The following is a 12328-nucleotide window of genomic DNA, read 5'->3' on the forward strand; positions in this document are numbered from 1 at the left end:
TTGCATCCCAAGCTAACCCAGGACTACTAAAGTAATGACAAGGGTCAAGTTTATAATATTCCAAACATAGTTTTCTAAAACTTTCATAAACATCAGCTAAAAGTAATACGTCAGTTTTCAAATATAGATCATGATATTCTCCTATTGTTTTAATTTTAAATTTATTCCAAACATTTTAGCTTGCTCATATTCATTGTCAGATATGTGTGTTTCGTTTAAAATTGAATAAAACTCTTTTTAGGAGGTAATTCTTTTTCTTTGATTTTTTTCAAATGAATCCATGTAATCATGTGGATAAATACCTTTTGTTTTTAATAATTGAAGTTTACTTTTACTAAATTCTTGAGATGTGTACTTAAATTCTGGTATATTTTTACTAAGTTATCCAATGATTGAGACATAAATTGAAAACTATCTATAAAAATCAAATCACTTACCATAAATGCCATGTATCTTTCCATATGTTAGGAATTACATTAATTTCGTTTTTGAACTTACCAAGTTCTTGCATAATAAAATGACCATCATAACCTCTTAAATTATGAAAAATAACAGGAATTTTGTGTTAGTCTAACATTAATAATACATTCTGAGTGAGCACTTCCTCTAAATATTCCTGTTATATGACAATGGTCTCTAAAAGGATTTTCATTTTCCTTATATTTCCACAGATATGACAAAACTTTTGTTTTTTAAATAAAGCTTAATCGTTTTTAGACATTCTTAATTCATTGTTAAATGTGTTTTTTCATAATTACTGATTAACAACATGTCACAGTGTTCTCCATATTAATATTTTGAAATGTAAAATGGATAAGCATTAATATCTTCATAACCAAATAGACTAAATGAAATATCATTCTTAGTTTCTATTTTAGGTATTTGATTTAATGCTACAGGAAATTTTATTCCTTTATAATTGAGTTCTTTTATATGCTTTTTATATTTTGAAACTCTTTCAGAATGTTTTGTTACAGGGAATTTGTAAGCTAAATGACACCATCTAAAACATTCATAATCATCATTCTTTATATTTATTAATCCTTTCATTGGATGCTGTAATGGTTTTGGTAATTCTATATAACTAGAAGCAGCTAATGGATTATATTTATATCTATTTATATAATGAGCATCAACTGACTCTATTCTCCAGCCACTTCCTTCTGAAATCCAGTTACCAATCCTATTTATTATTTCCCCAAAAGCTTGAAGTAAAGTGATTTTTATTTCGTTTGTGTTAATAATAATTAAAGCCCTTGATTGAAAATAAGCTGATTTATATATTGTATCTGTTTTACTGATTTTTGCAAAAGTAATTTTTAAAACAACATTTATTTTTATACCTTTTAAAGTTTTAAGTTCAGATTTAAGAAAATCAAATGAGTCTTCTATATTTAAATATAATTGATTTTTTTGGATCTTGTTTATATGTAATTTTAATTTCAAATTTCTTAAAATATTGCTTTGTAGACTTCTTAATTTCTCTAACAGCCATCAATATATTATATTTAGAAAAAGATCTTTAAGCAAAAAAAAAAATAAAAAAATAAAATAAAGTTTTAGAAAAAATAAAATATCTAAATTTATATCTTTTTTCATTAGTTTTTGATATTCCACTTTTTACTCTGTTTTTACCTTCACAGCACATTTTTATTAACCCAGAATTAATATCAAGGTCTTTAGATGCTGCGTAAAAACTTTTATATGTTTTTTTCTTCGTTAGTGTCACAATCGGTTGCAATTATCTTTTTAGAACTGTTTCGATGATTATTTGGTCTGGGACAATCACATAATATTTTTTTTTAATTTTCACTGGTCAATTGATTAAGCTTTGATTTAAAAATGTTTCTATTTTTCCTTACTTTTTTAAAAAATATCACAGGTTAATTTGATTAATAATGTTTCATTTTTTCTATGAATTTTTTCTTGTTTTTTTTTCTCCTATTTTTTTTTCTTAATTCTTTTATTTCTCTTTCTTCATTCCATATTATTCCTAAAGTACAAGATAGTGTTATTGAAATACTATTATCTATATTTCTATTAGCCATTTATATATTATACTTATAGAAAAAATCTTTAAAAAACGCACGTAAAGAATAAATTCAGCAATTTAAATTTAATACAACTCTTCATTTTTTTTATTTTTATATCAGTTAAGCTTAAATTTCTTCATATGCATTTCAAGAGGCATTGAATAGTTTTTTCTTTCTGCATTTCTAACAGTATTATAAAAATATCTTCAATAACTTTTTTATCATCTTTTTTACTTACTTTTCCAATCCGTGCTTTTGTTATTAGTTGTTTTATCTTTTTATGATGTGATTTTAAAATATCTTTCTTGTCTTCAACCTTTAAACCTTTAATAAATATTGAAATTACTGCTGGAACAGCGCCAGCAAATGCCACAAATATAGGAATAGCAGGAACAAGTACTTATGCAGTCGAGCAATCAAAAATACCTGCTGTAATTTGTAATCCTTTATTTACTCTTCCACAAAATTTATAACATTTTCTATAAGCAGCAGCTAGTTTAGTTAAGTGGTCTATTAATTGATTTATTGTTTCTATTCCATTAGAAATTAAATTTTTATTACTCATTTATATAATATATTTTTCAAATTAAATTTCTTCCAATTCGCTAAATGGTAGAAGGCTATTAAATTTTTAATTATAACTTTTCCATTTTACTAAAGCTTGTTCTTATAGTCTCGTCTTATAACATTTTCTATTCTAAAAACCTCTTGTTTGGTAGGTAAAAGTTCATGCTCATAAAATGAACCCGGAATTCTTTCATTATTCAAATCTTTAATAGTATATGTTCTTGGATTTGTGTTATTAATTCCGTAAATTATAAATATTTCCTCTGTCCAGTTTGGTGTATATCCTTTTTCAAAATGTCGTTTAAGTTTGCTTAAGCGAACTCGATCACCAATTTTAAACTTTGGTTTACTCTTTGGTATCTTTAAATTACCATATAAATTAAAGTAAATAGTACCTTTACTCAGTCGGTGTCATTTTTATACTAGAATGTTTTTTTTTTGTTATATTTGTCAACCATATCCTGCAAATTATCTAAATAAGTGTAAGTATTATTTGCTGTAAAATATTTCCACATTATTCTTTTTAAACTTCTATTAAATCTTTCAATTACTACAGCTTTTCCTTCATTAAATGTATGATATATGTTAATCTTATTTTTATGCAAAAATGATTCAAACTTTTTATAATAAAATTCTTTTCCTTCATCTACCCATAAATTTGTAGGTGTTCTACCTTTTAAAATTATTTTTACAAATGCTTCAGTAACAGATTCTCCAGTTTTATTCTTTAATGGAATAACCAAAGCATATTTGCTGAATATATCAATAACGATTAACAAGTACTTTACACCTTTATTATATTTTGAAAAAGCTTGCATATCGACTAAATCAGCAGACCAATTTAAGTGCTGTGTGGCGGCCGTAAAAAGTCGCCCCGACTTCATCTCAGTGTTCTTATATTTTCTGGTCCTTCGGTATCATTGATTTCAACTCATTTAGATTTGAAGATTGAATACTGCTTAAGCCGGTGCTAGGGGGCGTGGGCAATGTTGCATTTTCCATTACTGCTCATGAACAGACTCAATCAAACCGAGTCTGCAATTTTCACTCTTTGCCTTGTTTTCGGTGCTTCCGAGGGATCTACTTTTCAGATTTTATTTATGAATATCTAAATTACCTCCTGTACTTTTAACAAACTTTGATTTCACTCTTCCACAAGATGAACAGGTAGCCATTATCATTTTTCTCCCGCTGTTTGCTGTAACATAATGAGGATTTATATTATCAGCAAATTTTCCTTCTTTCAAACAATATATTTTATTCTGTAAACTCATCTATATCATATGTATTTAAAACTTCTTATTTTTTCACCGGGTTCAAAACCTGTGGGTTTTTTATATTTTTTAAATCGGCCGGCACTGGTCACTTTAGACCAAGGGTGAGGGTCAAAATGAGGTCAGAGTGGCTTAGAAGCGGTATTCCTCTAACTACTCAGGGACCTCGGAATACCGTTCCAATGCTCTACCGACTAAGCTACCCTGCCGCCTACACATGTACATTTTCTCTCCGTCTCAATATTCTATACCACGAAAATTTCGTGTTGGGGACGAAAAGTCTGGCCTTTAATTGCCAATTTGGGTACGAATGTTAACTGGATATCATGAAAACTTTCACAATAACCACTTATTTATGTGAATATGTGGATGGCAGAAGTGGGCACTAATTGGCAGTTTTGTCCTGTTAACTTAATTTTTTGGATAACACGCACTTTTGCCACGTGCCAGATAATAATTGGACACGTGAGATTTTTAGAGAAAACCTTCTACATAAATAAGTGGAAATGTGGTTGGCAGAAATATGCCACCATAATTTTTATGTTTTTCAAACAAAGTTGTGTGAAGATATCTAGAGTATTTTTATTGTTGTAAGATTCAGTTTTTCCAATCGCATGAATAAAAATCCACAGTAGTTAGATACATGGGGTTTTTGGCATTTTAACCCCCACCCTGACCCCTTGTCCCTATTCTATAAGTGCACTTTAACCTTGCCCTAAAATTAAAATACTAATTTGGTACTCTTAATACCCTAAAAATCTTTTAAATCTTTAGTTAAACCGAATGAAAACCTTTGGTTTAACCAAAAAAAAGATTTAGTCTTTGGTCCGAACTGACCAATGCCAGACAATTTAAAATCCACAGGCTTTATCAAAGATACAAGCTAAAATAAAATTGACTTAAATATCAATACAGTACACCGTAAGGTATTTACTTCCTGATTGACAGTGCATATCAAGATAAAGATCAGGTTTCAGTTTAACTGGAGAACAAATACTACGCTATAGTAAATACAATTCTATTGTGTATTGAGAGCTTGTCCTACTTGTAAGACACATACTTGTCCTTTATGTACCTGTTGTGTCAAAGGTAAATCAAGTGCATTTTTTAAAAATGATTATGCGGGAAACCACAAATTCAACCAATCAAAAGCCTGCCATTTTTCTGCCAACTTGGCAGACACTGCCACATTCCTGCCACTTGGCAGAACTTTGGCAAAACTTTGGCAGATTATATTATATTATATTTATTAATAAAATGTAAAGGTGGGTCTACAACCCCCGGAGGCAAAGCCTCTGGTCTTTGATCTTATCTTCAATTAGTAAGTACATTATTAGGGTACACATAGTAATTAAACTTTTAATTAAGCTTTTAATTAAGCTTTTAATTAAACCTTTAATCCAAAAGTCTGTTTATACCATGGGATACAGGTTCATCCGATATGTAGAATCTGATGTGACTACCCATCAAAAGCATAAATGTTAATTCTGTAGATTCCGAATCGTCATAAGGGTGAATATCAAACATTGTTCCTTGTTTTAGATAAATTTTAATTTTTTTCTTAACATAGATATTAACTTATCAGTGTCAAAGTCCTCAGCTGCCTCAGCTGTTATATTTACATTATCAAATATATCAAGAAAATAAAACATCATCCTGGGCCTTAGATTCCGCCACCTAAATATAAAATGTGATATTGGGCTTTTAGTCGGTTTATACGGTTCACCCGGGGAGCTTGTACCCTTTAATAAAATCTTAATATCTATTATATAAGTTCCGGTTTTTTTGACTATAAACACACCACTCAAAAGCATATCTAGTACATCTATTTTATATTGTGGTTTATGCTTATAAAATCTTTAAATCTAAGATAATTCCAGGTCTTATTTCAAATGCATTTAAATAATTTAAACCAGCCATATCTTCATATGTTGAATGTATCCAGGCACCACGACGGTCAAAATACTTTTTCATTTGTATGTAATCAAAAGGATAATTATAATAGTATTCAAAGAGAAACACTTCATGTCTCACTTCCTCTACCCTTTTTTCTATTTTCCTGTCTTTCTTTTTAAGTTTAAGAATTATTTCAGCTAAATCATCAAGTCGTTTTGTTGTAGCAACTTCAGAAGCAGATAAATTGTCAACAACACCTTTTGTTCTAGCTAATTGTGTTTCTTGTTTTAAGAAAACATTTTTTACTTTTGTAATTTCTTGGGTATTAGTGGTAATTTCTCCGACATTAGCGGTTATTGCTTTAGTATTAGCAGTAATTACTTGAGTATTAGCAGTGATTGATTCTCCTTGTTTAGCTGATATTTCAACTACAGAGTCCAAATCATTTATTATTTTTTTAATTTTATCATTAATTTGATTATTAAATTTATTATATCTTCTTGTAATAAACCTTTAAGTTTTACTTAACTCTTCGTACTTTATATTGTGACTTGCATCAACATTATTAATCAGGTCTACAAGTTGTTCTTCAAATTTCTATCTGATTATTAACTAGTTAATTGCTTCAGTATTAGCAGTAATTAACTCTCCTTGTTTAACTGATTTTCAACTACAAAGTCCAGTTCATTTTTATGTTCTTCAACTTTAGCATAAGCTGCGTCATATCTTCTTGTAATTTTTTTGTAATATTACTTAAGTCTGCATACTTTAAATTATGACGGTTGTCAACAATACTAATCCAATTTCGAATTTGTTTTTTAAAGTCATCTATTTTAGAATTAATTTCTTTTTTAAAGTCATCTAATGCTGTGTCATGATCATCACCTCTTTGTGAAGCTGCCTTTTCCAATTCAGATTTATATTCTGCAAGTTTATTTGAAATTAATTCTAATAAATCTTTATGCTTTTTTTTCAGTTTCAGTATTTAGTTTATTCATTTCTGTTCTAATTTCTAACTGATACATATTTTGTAACTTTTTTCAGCTTCAATATCTTGTCTTTTAGTTCTTCATGTTTAATCATACTATCTTTTAATTCTTGAACTTGAGTGTATAACTTTTCAAAATTAGTTCTAAAATAATTTTTTTATATTGTCATCTGTCAAATCAGATTCTCTTCAAGTTTCTTTAATAGAATCAGTCATAGCTTTCATTTCTTCTTCAATTTTACCTTGTAATTCAACTATCAATAATGAATTCTTTTTAAAATCTTTTGTTATATTCTTCAATATTTTTTTACTTCTGCTTCTAATGTCTGTTTTATACTTTTAATATCTCAAGATTATAGTCATCTATTACACTTTGAACTTTTTTATACACAAACCGTCTTGAAACTACATCGGTGGATTTATCTGGATTTCCTAAGTTGATTATTTTATTTACCTCCCATATCTAATGCTCTGTTCATTGTGTTATCAAGTTCCTTATTTCTGTGAAGATATGATTCCATGTCCTTTCTAAGCTTTTTATATTGTTTTTTAGTAGCATAATCACTTAAATCAATATCAAATTTAACTTTACTTACACTTTCAGTTTCACTTATTTGTTTTGTATCATTAAAAACTCCCATTTATATATTACCAGTAAAGTTTTTTCTTAAAAACTTCCTTGGTTTGTCAATATATAAGAAATCATATTTTTGATTTGTTGCATTAGCAAAAGTATCACGATCTATATTTTGTTCATCACAAATCATATTATTTTCTCGTTTACCTGGACTTTCAAATAAAATATAATGTGAACAGTTAATTCGAATATCTTTTGGTGTTTTATAGTAAGACTGACTTAAATAAATAACACAACAGTTTTTGTGACGTCCTTGAATAAAGTATTTTGTTATTTCATTTTGAACTTTTTTATCTTCACATACAAAATCATCAAATATTACTACTTTTTGTTTTTCTGATTCAAGATTCTCACAAGGTTCAATTTGGTTGGGATCAGCTGAATATTCAAGTATTTCATTTGGATCTACTTTAATTTTTTTTGCAATTTGGCTTAAATGGTTAATTAAATCTTGATATTTAGATTGTTCTAGGTTTTTAGCATACAAGTATAATTTATCATAATATATAAGAGGTTTTCGAAGTATATGCATTAATGTATTTGTTTTTTCCAGATCCAGAAGATCCACATATTAACATTCTAAACATGAATCTGGCATAAAAGGATAAAATTGTTTAAAGTTATTGGATTTATCACTTTTTGTATCATAATTTGGAATTTCCATTTATATAATTAAAAACTAAAGTTTTAAAACTTTATATTACATTATTTTACATTATTTTACAATATCTTACATTATTTTACATTATTTTACATTATTTTACATTATCTTACATTATTATATAAATGCAATCAAAACTTAATGAAATGATAATAAGAAAAAAATTAGTTGGGCAAAAGATGAGAAATCTTAGAGAAGAAATAATGAGAGAAAAAATAAGAAAAGCTACAAATCGGGATATGTATACTGAAATTTATAAGCCAATTACTGAAAAAATAGAAAGTCAAAAAGAACAATTATCAAGTCAGTTAAAAGCATTACCTGGAATAAAACAACAATTAGCGTTATTAGGTGATGAAATGAAAGACATACAAACATACCAGGGTGTACCACAGCTATTCCAAGAACCACCACCATTATCACCATCAAAACCGGCTCCCTATACACCAATAGATTGGGGAGATGAATTTCGGGAATTAGAAGATTATGGAAAAAAAAAGATGGGAATAACTGAAACAACTGATGATACAACTGAAGAATCAGAAGAAAAATTGGGAACAAGACCGAAAGCAAAGGAAATACATACAGTAAATTTGGATGCTGATTTGGATAATAATGTTTTAGAAGAATATGAATATTCCAAACCGTCTGAAATATTTGACCTTTTAAATGCAAGTGTACTTCATCCAGATAAAATAAATAAAGACGATATTAAAGACACAATAAATGATGTTACTGAAGATATTAAAAAATTAAATGGTCCAATAACTAGCAAATCAAGATCAAAAGATCCAAATAAACAAAAAGAAGCAAAAGAATTAAAACATGATCGAGATGAATTATTAAAGTACAAAGACCGGTTAAATAATATTCATAATATGTTTTCTACATATAAAAAAGGAAAAGGAATAAAACATCATAACCCATATAAAGTTTCACCAAATGGACAATATGGTAATTTAATTATTAACTTAAATAAACTTTATGGTCAAAATAAGTTAATTGCTAAGGATAGAATAACTGGAAAAGAAGTAATTAACACTAAAGTAGATAATGATTTGATTGATTTGATTAATAAAAGATATAACAATAAGAAAAATCATTCAAATCATTCAATAAAAATATTTAAAGAATTAACAGAAAAGTCAGGATTACCTATCAATAAAAGATCTATGAAATTTAAAAAAGTAATTAGGGGACAAGGTTATGACGTTTGTCCATGTAATCCAAAAGAATTGGTTAATGACTTGGAGTTAATTTGTGGTTCAATTGATGCTGGAAATAATAATGAAGAACTAAAAAATGAAGGTATTAGAATAATTGATGAACTATTAAAAATGAAAACATTGTTACCAGAACAACATGAAATGTTATATAAAAATTATTTTTCTTGAATATATAAATGGAACAAAAAATAGTATTAAGTTCTGAAACAGTTAAAGATAATAAAAATAAACCGAGTGATTTTACAATCAGATTTAGTCGTTCTTTAATTTTAGATAAAAATAAAACTTATGTTGTTGGTTTGGATAGTATTAACACTATGACCTACTCTTGGCATAATATTAGTGATGAATATGACAATAAAAAAATTCGTTATAATAATGGTAAAGAATGGAAAGATATTATATTTACAAATGGTTCTTACAGTTACACAGATATTAATAATTATATTAGGGAAACATTAATAAGTAATGATGATTTTGAATTTAATAAATCAGAAATTGCTCCAATAAGTTTGGAATTTTGATTTAAGTAGTTTTAAGATTTTGATTTCAATTACAGATATTTTGGATTGGATTTGGAAGTTACAATTTCATACATTGCTTGGATTTGAGAAAAAAAAAAATGAGAAATACTGAATGGGGAACTACAACACCAAATATAACTAACTCTGTTGATACAATTTACATTCATTGTGATCTTATTGATAATTCACTTGTTGATGGTAATTTCAGTGATATTATCTATGCTTTAAGTACTGCAGATTTAACAAGAGCTTATCCATTTACAAAAGAACCACAAAGAGTTGGATATTCTGAAATTAATAAATATATTATAAATTCAATTAGAATATATATTACAGATGTATTTGGATAGAATAATTATTTTAATGAGGTTGAAACAAGTTTTACACTAATTTTAAAAGAAATTAATTAAAACTAAAGTTTTAAAACTTTAATTATGAAATTATAAATTTTAGTTTTATATAATGTACAAGAAAGTTTATGACAAAAATAAAGGAATATTTATTTATGTTGATGCTCACACGGGAAAAGAAATCATACATGGAACAGGTATCTTTGACACTTTAACGAAATTGTTTTCAAGCGGAGTTGCATCTTCAATTGGCACAGCTGGAAAAAAAGCTTTGGAAACAGCAGGAAAAGCAGCACTTGAAAGTGGAACAAAAAAGGTTGGAACAGAAGTTGGAAATTTAGCTGCTGATAAAATTGTTGAAAAATTTAAAAAGAAACCTGCTCCGGCAGTTGGTAATTTAATTGCTAAGGAATTACAAGAAAAGAATAACAGTAAAAATAGTAAAAATAATAATGATAAAGAGGAGGATATTCATATGAGAATAAATAGAATATTGTCAGGATCTGGAACTTCAGCTCAACAAAAACGTATTAACAGATTAATTTATAAAAACTAAAGTTTTAACTTTAATAAAAAATAAAGATTTAACTTTAATAAAAAATAAAGATTTAACTTTAATAAAAAATAGAATAAAAAATAAAATAATATATAATATATACATGTTTAGAACAAAACAATATTGTGAAAGATATGAATTAACTCCTATTCAATTAGATACAGCTTTAATATCTGTTCTGGGAAATAATGTTAAGCAACAAAAAAACGGATATCACTTTACAATTAATGATAGAAGCTCATATTTTGATTGGTTTAATGGTATTTTGAAGTAAGTTTTAAAGTAAATAAGCTGCTAATGGTAAAAATTACGGTGATGGAGATCAAATTGCTCTAATTATAATGCAGCTTCATTAATTGATCAGTTAGTGGTTAAACAAATGGAAAAATTGTTTATGATTGTAATAATTTATATAAGGTAGTAAAATGTAAAAAATTAGTTGAACTATCTGAAGATTATGCAAAATCAACTGGAACAAATGAAGTTTATTTATTTAGACGTTAACGATAGTAGTGAGAGCAGGAAGGATCAAGCTGGATATAATTCGGGGTTTGCTACTAGGAAGTTATTAATCGAAGGTGGTGCTGAGGCAAATACTAAAAATTCCATTAAATAATTATTCATTTTTTCAGGGTTTAGAAACTAATATTTTACCTCCAAGTCAAATTCAATAACACTGCAGCTGACAGATGATGATGAATTAATTTTTAGAGCTAATGCTGCTGATCCTGGTAGGTAATTGTAACAAAATTAATTCTATGGGTTCCACGTTTAATTTTCATGAATTTGGGTTTGATCTAATTACTACTGAAAGATTTACAAAAGCAAGATGGTCATACCTTAGGGAATGGTGACACAATCAACTGATACACAACAAACTAATATAACCTTTAGAAATAACGGCTGGTGTAATAAAACCACAACATGTATTTGTTTATTTACAACGACCTGATAAAAGTAATTCACAAGAACATAACCCACATTTATTAGATACATTTAAAGTTAATGCAGCAAATGAAAATTGCACTTTGAGCTCCTGTCGTCTTGAAGTTGGTAATGGTGTTTTTTATCCAGAAACAGAATACACAAGTATATCAAGAATATATGATGATGTAATTAATTATTATTATAAACAAAATAATAAGACTACTGGAAGTCTTTTAAATAGATCAAATTTTTATAAGTATTTTGGATTTATTCATTTTAACTTGGAATATAAAAAGGAAGTAACTACAGAAGATCCTAAGCATATTACATTAACAGCTAAATTAAATATTCCACCAGCAGCTAATATTCGTGTTTACGCAATTGTATTGTATGAAGAAACAGTTGAAATAAATACTATTGGAAATGAACTTGTTATTGTTTAAATGAACTTGTTATTGTTTAAATGAACTTGTTATTGTTTAAATGAACTTGTTATTGTTTAAATAAAATAAATATAAATTAAAATAAATATAAAGTATATAATGTCATCAAATTATATTGAATATAAAGTTAACCTAACAGATGGACAAAAGAAAAATTTAGCACAAGCTTATAATAATAAAATTCCACATACTTTTAGATTAAAACATGAACAATTACATGGAAACTTCCCTTTACTTTTAACAAAA

Source organism: Mercenaria mercenaria, unplaced genomic scaffold (genome assembly GCF_021730395.1).
Source record: "Mercenaria mercenaria strain notata unplaced genomic scaffold, MADL_Memer_1 contig_4459, whole genome shotgun sequence".
NCBI lineage: Eukaryota > Metazoa > Mollusca > Bivalvia > Venerida > Veneridae > Mercenaria > Mercenaria mercenaria.